The sequence below is a fragment of the Haliaeetus leucocephalus genome, unplaced genomic scaffold (assembly GCF_000737465.1).
Source record: "Haliaeetus leucocephalus isolate CR32 unplaced genomic scaffold, Haliaeetus_leucocephalus-4.0 Scaffold808, whole genome shotgun sequence".
Classification (NCBI taxonomy): Eukaryota; Metazoa; Chordata; class Aves; order Accipitriformes; family Accipitridae; genus Haliaeetus; species Haliaeetus leucocephalus.
In genome coordinates this window covers 3,614,414-3,633,488 of record NW_010973244.1, presented here as the reverse complement: position 1 = coordinate 3,633,488, position 19,075 = coordinate 3,614,414, and the positions used below count along the sequence as shown (strand labels likewise).

The window sequence follows — 19,075 nt, the reverse complement described above, 5'->3', positions numbered from 1 at the left end:
TCAGGGAAGTACAGCGTCACGTTGTGAGTTAGAGTTGCTTCCCATGCTGTCCTTCCTCCCTCACTGAAGCACTCCCTCACCTGGATGCAGATTTCACCCAGAGACGGGGTAAGACTTTGTCATTAGATAGTATTACTGTGTTGTTTCAAGCATTCTCTTTTATCAATTGTTGAGGATTATGAATGGGAAAACAGAAGAATTGTTGTAGCGAAGCTTAGACTGATGTGATGTGGTAGTTTTCTGTGAGCAAGTGGATGAGAATCCACAGAAATCCCACCTGCTAATTGACTGATCAGTATTTCCCTGTACAAAGAAAAAGCCCTTTCCCGTGCTAGCTTTTGGTATTCATGGTCAACTACTTTGACATTGGCATGCTCCTACAGCCTTCCCCTTCCCCAGTCTTGCTTCCAAATACTCACCCTTGCTGGAATTGGAAGCCTGAACCATTCTTATCACACAGAATTACCTGAAAGCACATACATTTGTCGTGCAATACTGCTCCAGTTTCATTTGCCCAGGTCAGTACCAACAATTTCATTAATTAGCTGGACTTCTCTGAAGTTGAGCATGGTACTTTCAGACAACTAAATATTTATTTTTCCTTTGAAATGTGTCTCTGGGTAAACTTTTTCAGCGTGTTAGGTCTTCATTACAAAATAACAAGAATATTCTATTGGCATTCCTAATGTTTCTGCTCCTATTTACTGCCAAGCCACCTTTCCTGTTCCACCAGGCAGCGGACTGTCCTGCCTGAATTTTCCCCATCACATGCACCTGTCTTGAGCTGCTGCCGTGCCAGGGTTGGTAATGACTTACACTGTAGCTATAGCTTTAGCTTCTTCCAAATTCACACTTTCTATGTAGAGTATTTTATATTGTAGTGTAGATTTTCATCTCTTGGTGGCCCTTGCTTTTTTCCTAGCATATATACCTAATGCAACTTATTCCCACATATTACACAAAGGAAAGGTGACACTGTTTGAAGGCACTTACTTGGGATGAGTCAGGAGCTCTGCTGCCTGGCTGTAACATTACTTTGACCTGCAAGGAAATGGGGGTATGGGGGCATGTATTCCTTTGTACATGTATCGCCAAGTAATTCATTACGGCCAGCAGAAAGGAGGAGCTATCACATGCATGGAGTGAATATGAAGGAAAGTGAAGCAAGCAGCAAGTACTGAGAGGTATTCACCCTCTGCACTCCTATCTGCCTTTGCATATGATGTACAGGGAAAAGTCATACCAACTTTTCTATCATCACTTAAGTTTGACTTCTTTGCTGTAGATGCAGCTGCCAGGTGAAAGGCAAGCGGTGCTCAAGGAGCTGGAGGTTCCTTTGGTATTTCAATTTCAATGATTTAATTTATACCAGGAATTAGAGTGATTTTTTTTTTTTCTTTGTGAAGCTGAAGGTAGGTAAGTTTCTCTGTGTTTTTTATAAACATGCTTTATAGTTCTGTTAAGTACTACATTTGCAACAGAGTACCAGTGACCTCTTTTTTTCTTTTTTTCTTTTTTCTTTTTTTTTAATAAAAGCTACCTATATTGACAGAAATTAATACATCATGACTTCTATCATTTATGTGAAGATAGCATGCCACTGGTTAAGAGGAGTTACTTTTTCTATAGTAAAGCTTATGGACATTAATTATTGAGTTATAAAACATACCCATGTACAAGTGTTTGTGTCAAAGACAGCCTAGCGTAGTGCTGAGTAAGAATGGGGAGTATTGAACTCCGTGTGTGAAACTAATTATGGCTCTGTGAAGTGTTGTCTATAAGCAATTGTACCATCATCACAAAACAATGTCAGACCTGACTCCTCCATCACAGCAGCTTCATGCCAGGATGTAGCTAGTAGACTCAGAAGGTTTTCTACCTCATTTAAATGATGATAGCAAGAGCAGATATATGCCACTACAGGAAATGTGACATACAGATTCCTGAAGCTGAAGGGTTTTACTGGAAGGGGTATTTTTGAGCCAATTCCTCTGGTGTTTTCAGTTGAGCAAGGATTACATGGCAAGTGTTTCCATTTTCCCTTAAGGAGGATTAACGTCATTGTGTCGGGGAACCTTATTTAAAGTTCATAAACGTGAAGCAAATAAATCCATTTTATTGCTGTTACATGCGGCATGCCATAGTGAAGAAATCTAAAGGCAAAAATGCTGGGGTTTTGTAGTTGTGTTGGAAAGTAATCATGTAATAGACTTATGAGTGGGATGTGTAAGTGATGGGTTAGGCGTGCTATGCTTTTGGGAGAGAGTAAGTAAGCATGCATCATAGGTTATTCAGCTTTACTTTTTATTTTGTGCACTCTTGGTTTTGCCCCATCGGCTTGTCAAGTAGGTATTTGTAGTCTTTTATTCTTTATTTTACAAAATTACTGATGATTTCCCTATTTCTTAAAGAGTTAAATAACGTTAAAACAGGATAAAACTGCACCACAACTGGATATGGAATAGCATGTTTAAATTTCCCTTTTAAAATCACATAGCACTATAAATGAAGGATAAAGAATAACAATTCAATATCCTTTATTCTGTATATCTTCTGTCATTGTTAAAAGAGATATTGAGAAGAGGTTTTGTACTTTCATGATAAATATGCATGTTCAGATGACCCCATAATAGATGCACTGTCAGTCTTTCTCTGTATAGTCTGAAGTGGATTGGAAATGACACTGCACAAAGCAGGGGGACCTGTGCTATTTCTGTTATTGCACTTTCATCTGTTTCTCGCTTTAGCTGAATGTTTCTATTATTGAAACCTTTTAAACATTACTTTGAAGTTAAAGGAGCCATGTGCATTGTTATGCCTCAAACAAGGCTCAGTTTCTGAAGTTTGGAGACCAAAGATATTACCTAAAATTATACCAAATCTGTACTTACACCTAGAAGCAGAAGGTTGAATCCAGTACCCTTTGAAATCCAGATTATGCTATTTATTAAAAATCCAGTTTGGCTTTTCTGCTAAGCAAATGTAATGTGCTTTAAAAGAGTTCTGTAGACTTGGTAGGCTCTGCTTCAGATCTGTAATTAAATGCTGTGAACTTATTTACAAGTCCACTGTTTTCCTATTCCCTTTTCTTTTTAAGCCCCATAGAGCTGCTTATTTTTGCAGGCAGTTCTGCAGCTGTAGCACTTTCCCTTTCCTTTTGCTATTACATTTCCAGGGTTTAATGGTTATAGGGGCTGTAGAAATGCTTAATAGCTATGGTGTGGGTATTGTCTTTTTGTTCTATGAAGATGCACCTGTAATTAGATTTACAAAATGTATTTGTAGCAGTGAAGTAGCGCTTGTACATCTCTCTAAATTCTACACTTTCTTGCTGAACTGCATGTTTTAGTGTCATATTCCGTGCTTGCTTTCTGAGGCCAAAATTTTTAATTTTGGACAATCACAATGTTAATTGATTTTCCTCAGTTATATTATTATAATTTAAATGCATACAAAATCATTGAGTTTTTCTATGACTATTTTAATTTACCTTTTAGCCTTAAATGTTAGTATTTTTTCTAAAACTAATTTTTAATACAGGATGGCACTTTAAATGTTAAGAAGTTTGACTCATTTAAGCATTCTTGTTAGACTGAACAGTTTTCTAAGAAAAACACCGTTCATTTTAGGGCCTGATTCCTTTGTGAGAGGTTTTAAGGTGTCAGAAGGATCTGTAAAAATTGTGCGGGTGGATCTGAAACAATTTAGTCTTGCTGTTGAACAGGCTACTCCTACTTGACAATCACCACTTAAGCTTTCAAGCAATCCCTTGTTTTATGTGTCCTGCTGAAGACATCTCTGACAGCTATAAAAAGTGCTCTGCCTACCTCAGTTCAGTTTCTGATGTGTTGAGGGTGCCCAGTGCTGCCTGGAGTTATAACCAATTTATAAGTTGTAATTTTTTCATCAAGTTAAAATTATTTATAGGGCTGGGATGGTCCTGTTATTAATAGTTCAAACGCTATATGACTGTATATGCAATTCAGGATTTTGGACTGGAAGCTTTCTGTATGTCTTAGTCATGTAATTATTCAACAGGAGCTTTCATAAAATGATTCCATTCTTGAATAGTATGTCAGAGGTCTTGTCAAGATCGTGTTTCCAAGTCAGTTGTGTATGTGATTTGGGTTATGTGGATTTCTTATTCATGCCAAACAAAAGTAATATCATAATGTTCCAGAAATGTCATAAATTTATAAAGGATACTGTGCTTGGTGGCACTTTTGTAAAGGTGAACATGACAGACAGTCACACTAGGTCAGACCAGAGGTTCATTCAGCCAGTGTCTGGTCTCAGCTGGGCCGGTACAGAATACCTTTGAAAGCATATGTATCCACAGTGATGCTTCTTTGATATCCTTTTTCATCTCCCGCTAATATATGGCTTAAAGATTTCCTAAGTCAGAGGTGGTATCTTTGTGTTTAATCACTTCATAGGTTGATTTAATTTTTCCCAGAATTAGTCTACATACTTTTTTTCAAACTGTGTAGATGGGACTGCAAGTATCCACAAAAAAACCTTGGCAATAGGTTCCCCAGTGTGTTTACAGTGGAGAAAATCTGCCTTTTGGATGTTATTTTGGTTTTGAGCTTGACTTTTGTAGTCACATTTGATTCTCCTGAATTTTTATATTGTGATACAGAGTGCATGAACATACTTTAACCACCTTTTCACTCCTGTTCTGATTGTATTAGTATGATTGTGCCTAGCATTCCTGTAGGTACGTAGGGGGGTGTGTGTGCACAGCTGAAAAATGGAATATTGCATATGCCAAACTTCTGGCCTAAAAATGTACGGCCTGTATAGATGCTTTGTGTCCTGCTGAGTTAATATATGTATAATGGCTAGGAAGTCCTGTTGAAAAGAGTCTTCTGTAAAGTGAAGGATTTCAGGACTCTGGGCTTGCACATTCCTGTTCTTATGTGCTGGTGAAAAACAAAACCAAGAAAAATCTCTGTCGAGTTCTTAATATCGCTCTTTATGCTTTTACCAAGGTAGCAGTTTCCAGAAAACAATGTATCTGTCTAAATGCAGATGAGATTTGTGAAGAAAAAACAAACAAAAAACCACCACCTCACCCCCAAAACCAACCCAACAAACCCCCCATATTCAGTTATATAGCCCTGCATCTTTTTAAGTAATGGGTGTTCTTTGTGTTATCTCCTGGAGTTGCACATTGCTCTTTTTGAACCTGAAGAAACAGCTAAGTCCTACTTGTGTTGTAAGATCGATATAATATCATTGAGATTCAGCAAGTTTGAGGTCATTGAGAATCACTGTGTACGTTTATTGGGACCTGAGTCAGGCCCTAATTTATCTAGTAGGATAGAGAATGCAATTTGACCAAGTTCTCATTCCTTTAAAAAAGTGCTACTCTATTTTCCTTTGCAGTATTTTGCTGCTTGTTATGTAGCTTTGGGAGACGGTATATAGAAATTAAGAGATCAAACTTTTATTAGAGGTGGTTTGTCTTTCTTTTGCTTAGGTTGGGAATGACAGTTTGCAGGTTACGAGTTGTTTTCTTTCTTCTCACAAGTGCCTTAGCTGAAGCTGAACTGCCTGACAGTAGAATATGCAAGAAAACAGTGCACCATATAACAAAAATGATGCTGGTGGTATTTTAGTCTTGCATCCAATTTCAGTTTAATATTACGTTGCAGTATGAGATTTATTTCTCCCTTTCATTGGTTATGGCCTGAGGAGGGGAAAGGGTAGAATCTATATTGCAATAGACATTTGAGTTACTTCCAAGAGTTTTAAAAAATTTAATCTGGTGTTAATCTCTGAAAGAAGTCATTACTTTGGTCTGTCAGCCTGTGATGGAGGAAATAACAGAAAAGTTTAAAAAATATAAATGTATTGAATTAACTTCATTTCCAGTGCAAGGAACAAAAAAGGTGTTTTAAACAATGACAGTTTAATCTGGAGAAGGAAATTGAACTGAGTTATTTTGTGATTAAACCTCTTCACACAAAAGAGACAGCTTCAACGTGGTACTAGTGGTTGAAGACTCAGATGGTAGGTCTTTTTAGATGTAAGTGGGATTTACACATCCATCTTTTTTTAGGGAATTTAAGAGAAAACTGTTCCTGGAGCACAAGGATCAGTGCCCATGCCTATGGACTGCTAATTAGAACAGTTTCTGATGAAGCTGCAGAACCCACAACCTCGCAGCTCATCAAATGTTGCTGCAAACTCAAGTTCAGTCCAAATGCTCTGTGGGATTCGTAAGCTTCATTTGGTTGTGGGGGAGCCCATTAGCTAGCCAAAGCACAACTATGGGCAACAACAGGAACACAAACCTGATCATTAACCTAGAAAAAGATCCCCAAAATCCTGATGCTACAGTTTTTAAGTATTTTAAGAAGCAGCTTGGCAGCCTCTGCAAATGATTCTATTGTGCATCTTGTCAAAGAGCAGGCAGCTCTCACTTCAGACGCAGAGTGAAAAGATGCAGTCTGTTGCTCATTTCAAAGTAGGATGGCTTGCTGGTGGGCTGGAGAGGCAGAAGAATACTTCTGACATGCTTTCAGGGACCTGTAGCAAGCGTTTTGGTGAGTGCGTTCCCTTGCTTTAAAAGGAGCATGTGGACTACTCAGGATCATTCTCCCTAACCTCCAAACTCCAGAGGCACATTCACCAAGGCCACCATAAACTTTGCTTCTTCATCTTTGACACAACTATGAACTTAAAAAGACACAATAATTGGGATACATGATCCAGGGCTATCACGTCTTTACTTACATAATGTTGCCCCGATGGTGCTTACACTTCACTTACAGCAATACAGTTACAAAACATCAAGGATGACAATCCAGTTGCAAGAAGGTTAGATTTGGTCTGAGTTCATGCAGATTAATGAGTGCTTTACAAGCCTCCAAATGGAAAAGAAGGAGAAAATTATGTGTGTTGTTCAGGTAGGAAAGTTAAATGCTTTTGTAGCTTGTCAGTGAAAGGATGAGCTAAAGCTGCCAAATTTGAACTCGCCTGTATTAATTAACCTAATCACGGAAGTATAAAGTTATTTGGAGTTTTGATATGAACCAAGACAGAGGTGGAGTCCAACAGGAAAATTCAAGTGCAGCTTCTGGAGCACAGATGGTTATTTTTCCTAACTGAATTTTGATTTGGTCAAAAACATGCAAAATATAAGGTTTGTTTTTATAGCTGCACTCAGAAATAGTGCAAGATGATAAAAGTTGCATTCACATATAGCAGAAGAAAATTTAACTTAATATGTAATTTTTGAAAAAGACCATTAGTGACAGAGAAATACCATTACTGGGGGGCGGAGGGGAATGAAAGAACTCAAGTTCTGGTAGCTGTAACTACAGCCAGGTGGGGAAAGCTCTGCAAACTGGAGTATATCTCATACTTGCCTTTCTTGGTGCCCTCTCCTTTTATTTTTCTGCCCTGTATTTCCTGACTCTAATATTCTTTTGGGCTCCTGCTGTTTTCACTGTCATCAGTAAGCATTTGAAGCTCTGTTTTTCTGTTTCAATTTTGCTGGTTTCCATGAGTGGTCAGCAGAGCCCAGCAAAGAGGGGTTGGATGAAGGTTTGATAAGCTGACTGTGCAGGAAGCTTGGCTGAAATCCGGTGAGTCTCAGGACTGTGAGTTAGTTTGTGTTCTGGTGTGCTGTTGGATTCCTTCATTTGAAGAAGCTGTGATGGTCTGTGATTAAAAAATAATAGAAGTTCCTTAAGTCAAATAGATTTGGAGGTATAATTAGAAAGGGAGACAGTCCCCTATGTCATGAAATGAGTTAAAAGAGAAAAATAAGATGTCAGGGGAGAGAAAAATGAGGAATGGAAACTGAGAAAAAGACAGAGATTCTTTAAAAAGTAAGAAAAAGGTAAGCATTTTAAGAGAAAAATAAAGGTAACATCAGCAGAGAGTAGGAAAGAGAAATGGATAGAAATGGAAAAATTTCCCTGACACATCAGCAAATTAGTTCTGCTGTCATTTTTTGCAGCTGTGAAGAAGTGAGTGTGATAAGCACGCGTGCATGGAAAACGTATTTTTTCTAATCTAAAAGTAAGATTTTCAGTTTATTAGGAATGAGTGCAGAGTAGTTGTTTGGGGGGCTTTTTTACTGTTTTCAAATGCTTTTGTCTGAAGTTAAAATAGGAGGACCTATGTTTATTCCATCCTTGACCAAGCTTTGGTGGGAGTTTCATCAGGTGAAGAACAGAAAAACATACAAGGAGTTTAAAACATAAATAACTGCAATGGAAGTTGGACTGTATTTACAGTAAATTCACAGGTGTTAAGACTATTTTGTCCAAATTCTGCCGCAGCTGCTGGTGTAATATATAATGTATCTAAGCAACTGTTAATCCAATTAAAACAAATAATTTAGTAAGTATTTACTTTGCACTTCATTGATAATAACCCTTCAAGTAAGGAACTGGCAATTTACTATAAATTGCTAGTTAACATTACCAGATTTTCATTTAATTGATAAAAATGTAGCCTTCAAAGAGGAGCATTCTTTTGAGAGCTGAAAAGACCTTCCTCCTTTTAAGCTCAGCAGCAGGAGGAACACCTTTAGAGAATAGAGTAGGGATTAAACATGGGATATAATCGCTTATTGTGACCCAGTTCCATTTTTTTCTTGCATTTAAAAGCCAGAGTCTTTTGACATTTCAATATGCAGGTAAAGTCTTCCATTTGTTTTGTTCACCATCTACTGTTTCAACATATAGTGAAATATAGCCGCTATACTTTAGTGGTTTAGATACTTCATATTTTAATCACTATTGAAATGGTGTTTGTAAGAAGTCGTCAAAATTGGAGACCTGCCTATAGAGGCATCTCACGGTTTGCAACAGATTAATAATTGGGCTGGTTATGACTGTCCCAGCTGGGACTCCCCTACTTCTAGCACTGGGTTTGTACTAAGCAATTTTCTGTGGACAGAGGGAAGGAATAAGGCCTTGTAATGATCTCTGTAGTCCTATCCCCTTTCCCTGCATCCACTGGCCACTTATTTGGATCCTGCCTTAAAAATACTTCCAAGAGGTTAAATGCCAGCCTTTGCCTAGACAATTCAGCAGGATAATAGTGCTCACACAGGGAGGCTGTATTCATTCTGTCTTCAAATCAAACATGAGTGTATGTCTTGGGACTTTAAGATGCATTTCCTAGTGGAAATTTTAAGAGGGACAGTAGTGGAGCACATTCAGGCATCAGAACATGCTCTGTATCCTGTATTTATCGCAGGCTTTTGGAGCAAATAAATGTACTCATCAATACCTAACATACCTGCAGAGGTGTGTTTCTGATCTGTCATCAACAGTTGCTTACACAGCTGAATTGGGGGGGAAGGTCTCTAGAGTGATTCAAAAAAATCTTTTCTTCAGTAAGGTTATGTTCTCAATATCTTGAGCTCATCCCAGACTGGAAGTGGGACATATGCTGGGAGGAAACTGGCAATATCACAGTTCAACTCCCATTTTATTCTCCTACTGATGGGATAAAACGGGAGAGAGGGTGGAGGGGGGTCTGAAACTCCTTGAAGTATTTTTCCATGTTAAAAGCTCCATTACTATTCCAAAAGAGCTCTGCACCCACTGGACCCTGAGCACCTGAGCAAGTGTAGTTTGGTCTGAAGGGCAGGGTGTCGCGAGGGATTTTTGTTTGTTTGTTAGCAACAATGGAATCAACTCACATATGCTCCAGCAGTTGTTGTTAAAATATGTTTGGCTTCGTCTTGAAGAGCGGAGTGGAGAAGTTTTCAAATTTTTTTTGTTATTTGTTGAGTTTTCGGGCAAGCCAACTCCTCCTCACCCCAGGCAGTTATGGATTCAAGCACGTATCCTGCCTTTAATTACCAAGTTTAAACTGTTGTTCTACATGCCTCATCCTTGGGCCACCCTCAGTGTACTGCCTTGGTTGTGGTTTGCAACCCCGGGCTGATGGTAGCGAGCAGCTGCCACAGAGCTGTTCCCACAGTCCGGGAAGAGGTAGAAACAGTCCAGCCAGGGGAGACAGCCCTCCCCTCCAGTTTTACCATTTTATGGATTTTCATGTGGTCTGAATGAATGTATTCTCAGCAATGCAAATAGCTGGATGTGGCCAGAGACAGTTTCTTTCTGCTTTGCTCCCTTTCTGTATAAGAGCACCCTACTAACTGTGAACCTTCTGAAGTTCAGTGCCTTAAATTAAGTATGAGTCAAATCTGTGCCTTAAATGTAGAACAAGCTTCTTGCTTCACTGGGAAGTCTTTCTGAACACTTCTTCATCAAAAATAACTGGTTTGTTCCAATTGACTGGAGTCTGTGATAAAGCATTGATTGTAGTCTGTGGCACCAGGCTTCCCAAGTGTAATGCCGTGCAGTAGGTCTGCAGGAGGCACGGCCAGCCGGTGTCCTGGTGTGAAGTGCTGTTCCCATTGAAGTTGATGGCATTTCTGCTGATTGCAACAGGATGTTCAGGATGGGTCCTCCCCAAAGCAACCATCTGCAGAGAGAAGCCCAAAACCCATGATAATAGCTCAGTTCATCTCTTAGAGTTAATAAAGGGAAGTAACCGATGAATGGTCAAACTTTTCAGCTTATTTAAGACTATGGCAAATGGTGAGGCTTTCAGGATTTTGAACAGGGACATCTTATTAGAGGAAACAGAGATTACATGGCATTGAGAGTGAAAGTCAGTGATTCTTCTGTGATTGTGCCCTCCTGTACGGAAGACAGGACAGCCCCGTGTAATGTTTTTTTGTGTTAATGCGATGCCTAAATGCTTCACAGACCTGGAGTGCAAGTAGATGTCTAGGTACAGAAATAAAGTGATATGGGAAAGAGAATAATTACATTTGACGTTTTTTTGACAAGTTCTTCTTGAACTTGGTTCTATATAGTGTGAAAAATGTAGGTGTGGGTTGACAGCTTATAGATGCTGTGGAATAGCTCAGAATTCCCTGTAGCAGGAGGAGAGTGGTAGAGCAGGAGGGAGGCACCAATGTACAACGAGTGGTTAGATGGGGGAAGGAAACAGTAAAAAAAGTTTAAAGTTCCTTAGGGAGCAGTATTTATCACTTATGTGATGTACCTTTTGTGGCAAACTCAAGATGCTTTGAAGGGTTAGGGTAAATCTGAGACGGTTTGATAAATACTGGAAAATTTTGTAAAGATGAACTGTCCCTAAATCATCTTACTAGTGTTTACACTGTCTTTCCTTTAGTTAAATTCACTTTCAAAGAAGTTGCACAGAAGGTAATATAAGGGACAATGCCTTCCTAGCCTGTTATCTGTCAATAGATCATTTATTTCTTCCCACCACAAACCATCCCACTCTCCTATCTTTTTTTTTCCTTCCTACTTCCAATGATTCACTAGTTTAAAATGATTGCACCTAAGCCTTTCCTGCTGAGAGTTTTGTCTGAATTACAAACAAAGTAAGAGCATTGTAGTTGGACCCAAAAATCTGAATTAAAACATGATGGGCAAACCAGGCTTTGAAACTGCATCTTCAAAAATGCATTAATTAAGTGTATTTGAGTAATAATGTGTTGTACAGTACACGGACGTGCTTTCTAAATGGCCACCTGTCCTTGAAAGTGATACTGATGAAGCTTTGCAATCACAGTCATTTCAACCCCAAATTATGTGTCTGAGTACAGGGAGCCCATCTTTGGTCTTTGATGATTCAGTGGAAGGGTGTTTAGGATATGGATACCTAGGACTGCAGGCAGCAAGTGTGATGAGAGAGGAAGTCTCTTCCAGTTACTGTGTTGACAGATAATACAGTTTTTGAAGTCTGCTTGTCGGGCACTTCTGTGAGTATCCACTTTAGAAACATATAGTGTCCTTTACATACCTTTCAGCAGTTAGTAAGTATTTAGCAGCTACCTTTTGTATTACTATCACAAATTTAAAACAAACAAAACTGATTTGAAATATTAAACCACAAGATTTGTATTTCACTAAATTAATGCATTTCTCTTGAAAAGTAGACCTAATTAAAATGAAAAATGTGGCACTTAGTTAATAAATTCCTCAGTTCAGTTTAAAATCATTCAAAGTAAATAAAGAACTTCTTTTTTAAATATGAACTGCTGTTTAAGGGGAACTGGCCACATTACTAGCTGAGCATTTGGAGCTAGATTAAGCTAAAGAAGCTTTTGATAGGGGTTTACTGTAGAGTCAGAGGTTTTTTTTATTATTGTTATTTTACTGTAGTCATTTGACTTCAGTTCAATGCTTAGGTTTGAAAAAAGCAGAATGGTTTATTTTCTCTTTCAGCGTATGAATAAAAATGAGGTATGAGATGATGAGAAGTACTATTCATAAAGTGTGGAAGGGCTTGGTGATGAGAAATGATCAGTATTATCTCTGGCTAGTGAGTTCAGCCATGTGTGTCCAGTAAATCAGTTCACTTTTAAATGCAAAATGTGGTTAGATAAGCTTATTTATGTCTCCATAGCATATAAGATTGCTTTATTTAGTAGAGGATAAAGACACAACTGGGGGTTAGAGTGTGGAACAGAGGGAAGTACGATTTAATGTGGATTGGAGCGGTAGTTGGACAACATACTTAGCCCAGCTAGAAAATTGGATAAGGTCAGCGAAGAGTAACTGAAATGCTTTGTTGACTGATGTACAAGAGCCTCGGCAGGAAAACAGAAGAACTAAAACAATTGTTATTGGTATGCAAATAGATTTTTACAGCTTTACTAGAAATATGGCAAAGTAGCAGGCAAGGATGGAATAGAAATATTACAAGCCATGCACTGATCAGGGATAGTAGGAGTAAAATTAAAGGTTAATGTGAAATAACTTCGTATGTTTATGAGGAAAGTGCGAACAAAACCAGCTTATTTGGGTTCATGTTTTTGGACACGCGGGGAAAAAAATGCTATTTAAATGGTAAACCCCAGGTATACCCGACTGGTGGATGGCAGATCATTTTTTAGCATACAGTCTCTGAAAAAACAAGAAGTTATGGTATTTTCAGTGTAGTTCTGGTAGACAGTAAAACATTTTCTGGTAGACTTGAGGGCCAAAAATAACTTTGGGTATAATGATCAGAAGTTGACTTGTGAACTGTGGAGATGAACAGAAAGTCTATGAGGTCTGTGCTCTACTTCGGTTTCGGGGTTTTTTTATAAATCTGATGTAATTGTATTTCAAAAGGGGAAAGTCTTCAGAAATTGAGAACAGAAAGTCTTAGAAAACTTCTGCCTGGAACTGGTTTGTAAACAAAAGGTGAAAGATACACAAGAAAGGCTTTAAATATAACCATGCGAACTCAGAAAGGAAATTAAGAGTAAGTGTGAAGCATGTGAGAGGAAGAAGGCAGGAGGAGGAAAGAGGGCTGTTCGGCAAAAAATAGTTTCAAAGGTCAAACTGTGCAAGTGAGTTAGAGCTCTCTTCTGTGAGCTCCACGTGTAGTAATGGGTGCTTTATTTACCTAGAAAATGCAGAAAGGTGGAATGGTCAAACTGAGCCATGAGGACAGCATAGTTACTGAAGATCAGCATCTTACTACGCTCCATGGCAAAACGATACCTGTCTGAAGTTTTTGGGAAAGAGGACAGTAGAAGTTGGGGAAAAGCACACTGGGTAATGGGAAGGAGCACATGGAAGTGAAAATCACTGTTGTTATGAGAAGGTGACAGCTACACACTGGATGACAAGCCTGCTAACCCTCCTGTTAGGATCCTAGTCTGGACATAGAAGCAGGGTCAGGAGACTCAATTTCCAAATATCACAGCTCAGGCTCACAGTCACATGTGCAGGAGAAGACACAGTCTTAATGACGCTGCAGATGGGCGTACTCCCTTGGCAGTATGGCAGCAGCAGGAGCAAAGATGATCCCCTGATGAAGGAAGGATTCACAGCCAGCAGTAGGATCTCTTTTAGTGGCAGTGTAGAAGGTTTTGATGCCACCCCTGAACACCATGTACAACTCCAATAAGCCATCTCCAAAAACATGAACCTGAGCCTGAAGCAGGTTCAAAAAATGCCTGCTAAAATGGGGGGGCTCAACAGCCTGTTTTATGAGAGAAGGCTAAAAGAGTTTGTCTTGTTTAGCCTAATGAAATTAAAGTAAAATAAATATATAAAGGGGCTAAACACGAGGGTTGGAGAAGATAAAAAATAATATTGATTTAAGATCCATTCAAATAAAATCAAGCTTCAAATCAGAAGTGTGCTGTTATCCATTGGAGGAATGAGCCTTCCAGGAGATTGTAGTTGGAGAAGAAGCCTGAGTGATTTTAAAATGGATGCTAGAAAGTTTATGAGAAGTGTTTCATGACTTGTTTCCTGTGGCAGCACTGGATTGAATTTGATGAGACAGGACAATCCTACCTGTCCTAGATTTTAATGAAAATCTTTCATTGCTTTTAAAAATGTGAAGTGGTGATTGTGTGCATTTTAATTTGATTCCAATTTCCATCTGAAAGCAGCTTGATTTAAAAAAAAAGGAAAAACACCCAAAACTAATCATGTGGTGAATGAAAGGCATCATTCACCATTTTCTAGAAAAATAAAAAGATGTATAAAATTAATAATCTGACTAAAAGCATGTTTAGACAGAGATGTCTGGGGGGGTGTGTCATATCATTTAAGAATAACAGCAAAACTGTTTTCTTTCTGAATTGAGCTGATTGTGACGACCTACTGAGAAAGAGCCTTTCTTTTAGAAGATAAATTTTTGTTCTGGTTTTTTTGATCATCAGTTTAGATGCTTCTGTGACCTTGGTGAAACCAGCCTGACTCTAAAGAACAGAATCCAGGCATATAGTTTTCAAGTTGTAATTCTGATCATTAAACATAAACAATGCAGGTGATTGTTTTGTTTGTTTGTTCTTTAAACCTGTTTAATCTGCAATAATAAATAGTCTAGAAGCAAAACTGGATTTTACAATCATTGGGTTATTTTTCTTCTGCATGTTTTTAATAGCCAGTTTAATATGACCTGATGTGATTTGCATCTGTTTTGGAGAGAGCGTGTATTTCATTTTAATAACTTTATTGGTTAATTTGACAATTGATAGATTAAATCTTGTTAAATAATGTAGGATGAGGATGGACCTACTTTGAGTGTTGATACCAACATTCCTTTTTCAGTATTGGAAAATTAAGTTGATTATTGCCACAAATACTGTTCCAGGATTTTTCCCCCCAAATCTGACAGACCTCTTGGTGATTTCTAAAGAATACAGCAAAAGCTGGAATTAATAGAGCAAAAGCATATGTCCTAAATTTTTACATCAACATATATCTGATTCATAGATTCAGGTCTTAGGCATTGTTTTTTAAATATTTAGTAAACTAACAATGTTAAAGTGTGTGCATTTTTTTTTAATTACTTGACCTGCATTTTTCTAACTAGTGGTATGTGCATTGTAAGGCATAACGCTGGATTTTTCATGGAAAACAAGAATCTTCATACTTGCAGAGCTGAAGTTCACTTTTCACTTAACTAAATTTACTAATCCAGGTGAGTGACTACTACAGTGAATGTGTGCTTTTCAGTAGAACTTCAAACCTTTGTGCTTTTGAACTACAAAAAGTGCAAACAAAATTTTCAGATCAAATCTCCTGTTTGACCTCCAGACAAACCAGCCACCATGTTGCATGCAAATTTTAGGTAAGAAATTCAGACAATCCATCATACAGGACAGTCTACAGATACATTAATCTGATTAGTCTGTATGAGTATCCTGAAAGAATTGTACTCAAAATTAAGTGGAGATGCATCTTTGCTGTAGACAGATGCAGATTTTTTTGTCCTTCTATATCAAGCAACTTCCATATCAAATGTCCAGTTTGTGGTTATGGAGTGGGTTACAAGCCTGTAGTTGTGATTGATATTTTATTGCTATTTATTATTTGTGTTACCCTTTTGACAGGTACTGTAGAAATACAGTGCAAAAAGAGGGAGTGGATTTTCCTCAACTAAGACAGGACATGGTTATAGAGTCACAGGGAGGATAAGAGAGACAATGAAAGAAATCTTGATTTGTTGGTTTTGTTCTGTTTGGGTTTTTTTAATTTCTGCCCAAATATAATGTTACCTTGCCATGCTGGTTCCAGAACGAATTGTCTTTCTGACGTTTCTGGTTGTACTGCAGGCTGTCAAGCTTAGTGCTTCTGGCTGAATTCCCTCAAAGTCACTAGTAAAGTTCCTTGTCTTTTCTTCTCTCTCCTCTTCTTCCCAGCCTCCCCTGCCAGCACGGACTTTGTTTCCAACTTTGAGGCCAACTTGATTAGGTGTCCCCTGGGATGTCTTTATCCTGATTAACCCAAGTGTGTCTGCAGCATGACCTACAGTGCTCCCGAGCCTGAGAACATGATGCAAAGGTGTCTGCAGCAATTCTGCACAGAGCTGGCATGGAGGAAGCACTGCTTGTGCATTTGGGTTTCACTTGTCATGTGCTTATAGGTCATAGGCTGTGATCATCAATACAGGAAAGCCCTTAACAACTACCTGAGAAATACACAGAATGTTTAGAATTCAAAGGACTTCCAGAGCATTGCCATGCCCTTGACAATTGGTTACTATGTGTAATTATAGCATAATGTAATTATTCCACTAGTCATCTTTATCATTCTGCAGTACTGGAAGTAATAAAGTCTGCTGTGATTCGTTTTTCAGCCAAAAAAGCCGTCTCTGTAAGCATACTACTGAGCAAGAAAAGCTACTGTTGTGGTACAATCAAATAAACAGTGTTTATTCTCCCTGCCCCCCTGCCTCCCTAGAGTTTTACTAATATCTTAAAAGCAGGTGCTTGATTTGATCCTGTCAGTGCTGTTTTGCATCTCTATACAGAAGAAGGGTGGCCCAAGATCAGGAACAGAGGAAGGGATGATGTTAGTTTAGGGATACATTACAAGAAATGGGATAATACAGATTATCACTAGCAATTTCAGTTTATCAGGGTTGCTTTGCAAGGGACTTTTGTCCAACATTGCTAGGCCAATGTATTAACTCATTGATCCATGCCCATGTATTTCTGAATACTTTGTTTTCCTTGTCCCTTTTGCTCTATTGATTTCACTGTACATCCCTGCACTTAATCTAGAACTCAAATGTATGATGGTTTTGTTATCATTTGTGTTGTCATGGTACCTGTGAGCCCCATATGTTTAGGTTGTTTTCTTCCCTGACTCTCCCTCTGTCCCCCACTCTCTTTTGAAAAGAGCAGTTCCAGAGGGGGGCTGTGCTCCCCACTTAGGTGAAGGCTCTGTTTTCCCTCCAACACAAGATGCCTTGTCCGAGGTTTTCAAAGACTGGTCAAGGACTCTTGCCCTCCCTGTATTGCCCCTGCAGGTTGTGGGCTTGCATCATTCAGTACTTCTTGAGAGTCGATTCACGCATTCATCTCCTTTCACAATCATGAGGAAAAACTGAGTAAAGGAGATCCTCGGGTTAGGTAGGGTATATACATCTGTATGTGTTCTTCCCTTTCCCCCTCCTTGTACTGTGACGTACAGCTTCAACACTGTACTAATCGGCATCTGGCTCAGCCTACTACATCCGGTTGTTTCTCCTGATAGTGCCAAGCCAGAGGCTGGAGACATCTTCCAAGTGTTAAAAACATGGGCTTGTCTCAGAGCTGACTGGGAGGATGGGTGGCTCTCTTGCTGTTGGTGACAGAGCAAGCTGGCGATGGGAGCCCCAGTTACCCTGGCTGCTTGTCAGGCCAGGAGGGGCCGACGTGGGGAGCTCAGAAACGCGGCTGGAAGGACACCGTGCAGCTGCAAGCCAGGGCAGCGTATAGCTTTCATTGCAGTGTTGTTTTGTTTTGCTTTGGGATGTGGTTGTCCTACAAAGGGGCTGGCCTTTGCCACGGCTTGGCTGGAGGGCTGAGGTACTGACAGAGTGAATCCTGTCTGAAGCAGCTTTTTGACCAAAAGGTTTGGACAGAGAGACTAAGTTATGAAGAACAGGAATGGGTCACTAGTGAATAGGGAGGGGCCACCGTTGGCACCAATGGGTTGCTACTTCCCTCACAGTTGGCATTTTAGACTGTCTTTATTTCTGCTTCTGAGCTAGAAATCTAGGAGGGTGGTTAGTGAGTTGAAACATGGGAAATCAAATACTTGAGTATTTGGAATGGCAGAGGAAAAAGTGAGAGCTGGGTGGTGCAACAGGATTATCCTCTCAGATCATGAACTTCTGTTCGAGTCACTGGAGATTTTCAAGGTGATGGGGGGTTCATTATTAAATAACTATAGGTGCACTGCTTTTATAGAAAACAAAATTGGATAAAAGAAGTGGGCAGCACATCAGCCTTCTCAGCGATGGGCTGTTCACAATAGAGTGGTTGGCAGTGCTTGCGGGACTCCCATTGAGATGAATGTGGTATGTAAAATTACATATCTGAGGGCATTATTTACTCAAAGCGTATGAGATACTGTGAAAAATTAAATGGAAGATGAACATGGAATGATGCAAATCTCAGTAGCAAATCTGGCTGTAGTGTTTGGGACTCTCTTACTGCCTTCACACTTCCATAGGTATGTCCTCTGCTTTGCCAGCCATAGGACAGTCTGTGCAGCAATGTCTTCTGGCGTATGTTTCTATTGTCTGCTTATTTCCACCCAAATTCTTTATTTATATACATTGTTGCTAATCTTCTATGTCTTCAGAAAGAAGCACCTGAATCCCTTGAAGCATAGTTGTTTGGCCCTCAGGTCTAAGAGGGTCTTTCAAGGATTGTGAAAGTCTCCTGTCCCCCAGACTAGAATCTTTGCAGTGTTGGCCTAACAGCAGCAACAGAACGTGACCGGAATTACTGTGGCCACTTTGCAATGATCTGTAGATAAAGTAACTGTGCTTTGTCAGCTCAAAAAAATTGGAGAAAATGGTATATTTTCCTGAAACAAAGGGAGATCTTGCTTTTAGTTAATCCAGCTCAGCAGGAGGAGGAAGCTTGGTTCAATGTTGCATCACGCAAAGTTGGCTGAGTTCTGGTTGCAGACACTGGTGACGATGGAAGGTGCTGAAGCTATGGCACAAGACAATTTGTATACATTTCAAGATGAGTTACAGAGTGCTAGAAGTTAAGAGAAGATGCAGCTTGAAGTAGAACTTTACATGATGCAAGTGAAAGAAAACC

General features: G+C 39.2%; 1 protein-coding gene across 1 annotated transcript in view; it reads left to right on the top strand.

The window, feature by feature from the left end:
• Positions 1–19,075, top strand: part of TPK1 (thiamin pyrophosphokinase 1) — a 208,728-nt gene that overhangs the window by 43,829 nt on the left and 145,824 nt on the right. The gene's annotated exons all lie outside the window — the stretch shown is intronic.